Source organism: Frankliniella occidentalis, unplaced genomic scaffold (assembly GCF_000697945.3).
Source record: "Frankliniella occidentalis isolate FOCC.00 unplaced genomic scaffold, Focc_3.1 Scaffold10, whole genome shotgun sequence".
NCBI classification, from domain to species: domain Eukaryota; kingdom Metazoa; phylum Arthropoda; class Insecta; order Thysanoptera; family Thripidae; genus Frankliniella; species Frankliniella occidentalis.
This window is the reverse complement of record NW_026267140.1, coordinates 2941262-2946948: the sequence shown is the minus strand read 5'-3', so window position 1 is coordinate 2946948 and position 5687 is coordinate 2941262. Positions and strand designations below refer to the sequence as shown.

The 5687-nt window shown below is 51.3% G+C and overlaps 1 protein-coding gene and 1 non-coding gene across 2 annotated transcripts in view; both read right to left on the bottom strand.

The window, feature by feature from the left end:
* The window catches only part of LOC113212575 (nodal modulator 1), a gene marked incomplete in the record, with an annotated part of 27322 nt that overhangs the window by 11930 nt on the left and 9705 nt on the right, over positions 1 to 5687 (bottom strand).
* Trnam-cau (transfer RNA methionine (anticodon CAU)) lies at positions 2202 to 2273 on the bottom strand. Its single transcript has one exon. It is a non-coding gene; the product is annotated as a tRNA-Met (tRNA).

Here is a 5687-nt window from a genome sequence, read left to right as displayed (position 1 = left end):
AAACTATTATGGGGCTTAAAACGAAGAGTTAATAAGTGTTTTCTATCCTATCACATATAGTGCAGCGCGGCGTGACAACAGTGTGGTCACGCTTTGCTGTTTTTTGTTTCTAACCACCCAACCGCACATAAAAGGCCTTTAAAACAATGCAGAAGACACAAGAGTAACATAAGTGATATCGAGCACAGTTTTAACTGGAATGTTTTTTTTAAAGTTGCGACGACGCGTTTCCACGACATACTCTACATTCTACAAACAGAAGTGTGTAATGTCACACTCAAAAATGTGCATGCCAGTCGCCAGTCATGCCACTCATAAAAGAATGTGACAAGCAATGTCACACTCTTTTGTGTTGGGCCTTCAACATACACCTTTCTGTGAATGAAATGGCTGTCACGCACTTTTGTATGCATGGCACAATTGTCACACACATCTATTTAGCCGAGTCTGGACTTAAAGGCCCCTGTCATTTTTCAGATCATACCTTGTAGAAATTGTAACAGCGCCCTACGCGCCAGCATTCTTTCTCGCCCTACCGCCCTATTTGCCGCGTCGCAACACAAGCACCGGAATCACGTGTGGGATTTGCGGCTTTGTTTTAATCTCTCTTTATTAAATACTTTATCAGCGACAAGGAATATCCCCGTCTCTTTTTTCCTTGAGTCTAAGTAACGCACTGAAGTGCCTGCTTCTCTGCTGTGTATATGCAGCTGTTCGAGCGAGCAGTGAGCTCGGTTGAAGTGCACTGCAAAATGTTTAAAAATTAACTGAATTATTTGCTAGGTTTAGATGAATTTTTGTGCTCCGCTACAAACAACAGTGTACATATTACGTGCAGGCAGGAAGAGTGCACAGGGTGTTTCAGAGCAGACGCCACAATGTTGTGAGTTTTCCTACTCCCTCCGCCGCGGCCCAAGAGAGTATGCAAGCTCACAACACTGTGGCGATCGTCCAGAAAGTACGTCCATTTCTTAAGGATCATTGGGTAAATTACGGACGCTCGGCGCCTGTGAGACTCGGGGTAGGCCACCCCGTAATACACACATGCACTGCAGGCAAGAAATTATCTACCCACCAGGCGCTTTGAGAGCTTGTGGGGCTGGTCTTGGCAGGTTCCTGACGGCGAATGACGGACCTACTTTCTGGATGATGCGTAGGCAAACCCGTCCATACGGGACGGGACGCGTGTGCCTGACATCTCTTACGTAGAGCGTAGGACGTAGGGCACACGGCGGTATACTCACTTTCAGAAATAGGGTACACAGAGAGCTAAATAAAGGAGCTAGGAATCAGTTCTTGCCTCCCGCAACGAAATAATATTAATTTTCCGCTTCAAGCTAAGTCAATAGCCATTCCTGGTACACGTAGTCGTGTCAAACAGGATAGGCCGAGCAAGTCCCTTGATTGCGTATGTGTGCCAGGCACACTGTTGAAACAGTCGGCCTGGCAGGCACACAATTTACAATTATTTACACAAGATCTATATAATTATTCTGTAAAAAACCTCAGTAACGAGCAAAATATTTGTGAATTTTTGATCTCATCCCTACCCACCCTTCTCTCTCACCTTCCACCTTCTTTAAATGATTAAAGAGGCGTTTTGGTGGCCACAAGGAGTGGCCCGTAGGAGACCCGGAGAATATCAAGTCTTTGCCGTAGTTCCTAGTGGCACACACGCCACACCAGAGGCCCGGTTCACTGCTTTGTCAAACGACCGAAATGGCTCAAATGGAAAAGTTCTCGCCCCGGCTCTCATTCTCATTAGGAAACGAGAATTTATTTTGGACTGATTCCAAGCAATAGAATTTACTCGAGGGTTACAGTGCGAGTGTGTGCTTGTGCACCTGTGCAGACTGTCCCACCCGCCGACACGCCATGAGGAGCTTGGGCCTGACAGTGTCAAAAAGCGGCAGATGGGAGTCGAGTCAACGCCACGCGGCCGTCTCGGCGACGGCCTTGGCCATGACTCTATAGCTCCCTTCCCTAGTCGAGCCCCCTCCCCTAACCCCCCACACACGCAGATAACAGTCCCCGTGAGATAGGCGGATAGGCACTGCGACAGCGGGGCGTCCAACGACTCACATCCTCCCCACATCACCCTCCCCTTCCTTGTCGGGCAGTCGCCCTACGCATTACTGGAAATGACCAAATTCACGCACTGATACAGTAAACTGGAAACTACAAACAAATAAAAAGATCGATAGCAGAGCAAGGTTTCGATCCTCGGACCTCTGGGTTATGGGCCCAGCACGCTTCCACTGCGCCACTCTGCTCGAGTGGCGACCATTGGTCGGCCCGCTCATAACTTCGGGCTCGGCTGGTCGGCGGCGTGCGGGGGCACAGGTACCGGAGATAAAGGCCGGTAATGTCCGAAATTTCTTATTGGAAAACCGTCCTTTTTCAGCAGAAATCTTTTAAAGACGAGTTTAAAGGCTATGCTAAAGAGGCTAAAGATTGTAGCGGCTGAGAATTCGCGGCAGGTCGAAGGGTTGCCCACGCAATGGCTTGCAGGCGCCGAGGGCGAGAGGGGAAACGGTTGAGGTGGCGGGGCGGAAGGCGGCTAGTCGCCACGGCCACGATCTCCTCCCGCCACCTCCACTGCTCTCCCCCTCGCCCTCGGCGCCTGCAAGACAGTGTGTAGGCAACCCTTCGAGCTGCCGCGTATTCTCCCGGACACCCGGTATCTCACGGTATCGCACGTGTCGGCCCTCCTTTAGGACCTTTCCCTTAAATGTATGAATCAATATGTTGCGCACCGAAACCTAGCTGACCAATCTTGGATAATGATGAAACCGGGTGGGACCGCGCCTAGGAGATGGTCAATACGTGTGCCTACCTACCGGCGTGTTTTGTTTTCACTCGGATCCTACGCGGGCACGCGGGCGTCCTAAACAGGTACCCGGCCGGGTGACCGGGTTCCGCCCGTAGACTATGGGATCGTCCAAAAAGTGCGGGAAATTACGGGAGCTCGGCGCCTGTGTGACTCGGTGTAGGCCATCCCGCCGTACACGAATGTCGTGCATGCACGACGTTGCCTACCTACCAGGCGTTATGAGAGGTTGCGGAGGCCGAACCTGGGCTGAACTTGGCAGGTTCGTTAGGGCGAATGACGCACGTACTTTCTGGATGATCCCTATGTTCCAGCCCGGGCAGACGGGTTTTCAAGTTGTCTGGTTGTCTGGTTACGCGCAGACAGGAGTGAGAGCCCTAAGGGACACAGAACGTGATTAAGTCTTGTTTGAGATTTAAGGCGGTGAAGGGAAGGGATTGGCTTCGCAGCTTCTAGCTCACGCTGAACCGCCTCCCCTTCCACCTACGCCTACCTACGATACCCGTATGGTAGGAGGGGGGGAGGCATCCCCTGCACAACGGGGGCCCGTGTTATGCCGTCTTGAGTACCGATTTTCCTTTCTTTTACGGGCCAAGCTCTGGCCAGGGGCTCCACTCCGGCTGGGGCCTGGGGTGACCGGTGGATGAGCCCTGAGCAAGCAAGGAAGGTCAACCAGTCCGGGGGACACGTGAACTGAGCACGCCCGCGGCCCGGCCTGGGCGGTGTTCAAAACAAGCCAGCAGGCACACTGTAAAGGGGCGCTGCCAAAGAGTAAATTTAATCTACTCTCACATCCTGAATAACGGATTATACAGCGTACTTGACTGTGTAGTGCAAGTTCTGTTCTGTATTGAACTTTTCAACAACTTTTTGAAAGTTTAAACCGTAGTTTATAATAAGGTCGAGGGCCTGGCAACAAATTGACGTAAGTACTGTAGAAATTTAGTGTGTAGGTTCTGCTAGGTAGGCAACATCTTGCGTGGACTACGGGGTGGGCTACCCCGAGTCTCGCAGGCGCCGTGCCGTGACCCTGAAATTTGCCGAACGAATGTGAGAAAAATAGATCCACTTTCTAGCAGGCGCGGATGAAAGCCCCCCCCCCGTGTCGCCCCTAGAGAGCCGCCTGAAAGGTAGGCAATTTGCGCCACAAAACCCCTGTATGTAGGCAACCGACAGTGCCCCCCCCCCTCCCCGGTCAACCGGACCTAATCCGCCCCTGCTTTCTGGAAGATCCCTCACGCCTAGCGCATCACACGCCTTCGGGGTTGTCCGGTGGGAGTAGGATGACACTGCCTACCGACGACGACGAGGCCATACGAGGCGGGATGGACACAGTCATCTTCGTCCGAAAAATTAGTCTTGTCTAATTTGCTAACTAATCAGCGTACTGTATGCCGTGGAACGATGGGGATTGAGATGAGATATTTGAGATAGGTATTAGCGGGGGCAACTTCGGTCAGAAGTGGCGATACGCAGCACAAACGAAAGCGTACGCTAATTTGCATTCTTAAGTAACAATGGAAAGGTCAAGTTATCGGGTCGATTCCACCTGGACTTGGTTCGAAAATTCCGACGTGTTCCTCGACATTCAACCAAAAGGTCACAGTGGTGTTCAGCTTCACTATTTCGTATCAGACCGTCCAGTGGCCAATGGTCTTGGTTCCTTACATGCGGCGCTCAGTGTGTGGGAAGTGTTCAGCAGAGGAGTTGCACTCATACACGAGTGCACAACTTAGTGTGTTGAACACTTGCAGGTGTACCTGTACAACGACCAGTCAAACACTTGCAAGTATTCAACTTTTTGTTGCGCACTAGCAAGTGTTTAGCGGTTGAACAGTTGGTTTATCAGTGTGAATGCTTACGTGCCGCGGTGTGATATATTTTTCTCGGTGTGGGAATCAATGGAAACCACAAGAACTAATAAGGGGGATCATACTGGAAAAACAAAGGCACTAAGCAACACCTTTCCTGGGGCACTAAAGTCAAAGGCGCAGCTTAGTGCCTTTCCAAAGGAGGAAAGGCACTATACACTTTGTTCGTGCCTTTTAAAGGTAGGGATTCGCACCTTTGTTTTTTCCAGAGCACTTGGAATCGACGAGAAACATTTGGAAACCGTCGAGAAGCACTATGAATCTTTAAAAACTACAGTAGGAATAACCGGGAGTGGTGGCAACGGGATTCACTGGAAATTAACGGGAATCATATGCTAACCACGAGAATCGTCAGGAATCGCCCGAAATCAGCGGCCGTTTCCATTCTGCTCATTTCGACATTGAGGATTTTACGCCAGGAAAGGTTCCTTGCTTGTCAGAGTTGGCCACAGTTTCTGCCCTGCCAGCGGCATTCAGCCGCCTCTCGAAACAATGCTGGTACCGGAGGAGCGTGGCGGCGGGCAGCGATGGCATGATGGCATGGCCCGGCTGAGCTGCTGTGGGAGGCAAGGGAAAGCGAGCACCGCCTCCTCAACCGAGGCGCTATTATGTGTGCGCGACTCCGTCTATCCATGGGGAGGGGGGATAAGAGTCGTGAATAGCTGGCGCAGCGCCGTGAGAGAAACGAAAGTGAGGGCCCCTGGCTTCCTGGAGTTGGATAGGGTTCAACCGTTCAACTTCATGAACGCGGAAGACTTTCGAGAGCATCGCACTACGACATAAGGGCGTAGCGCAGAAGGCTTGTCCGGGCTCCCCCTTCACTCGCCGGATCGTACTAGTAGTTGTCGTAAAAGCGGTCGCTCAATAATAAGTACCAAGCTGGGAGTAAATTTGCCCTTCCCAAAAGGCCCATTCAGTGATAAAAGTCAAAACTCTCCACTGGAAAAGAAGGGGGCATGGGTAAACAGTCTCGCCACAAGGAACAG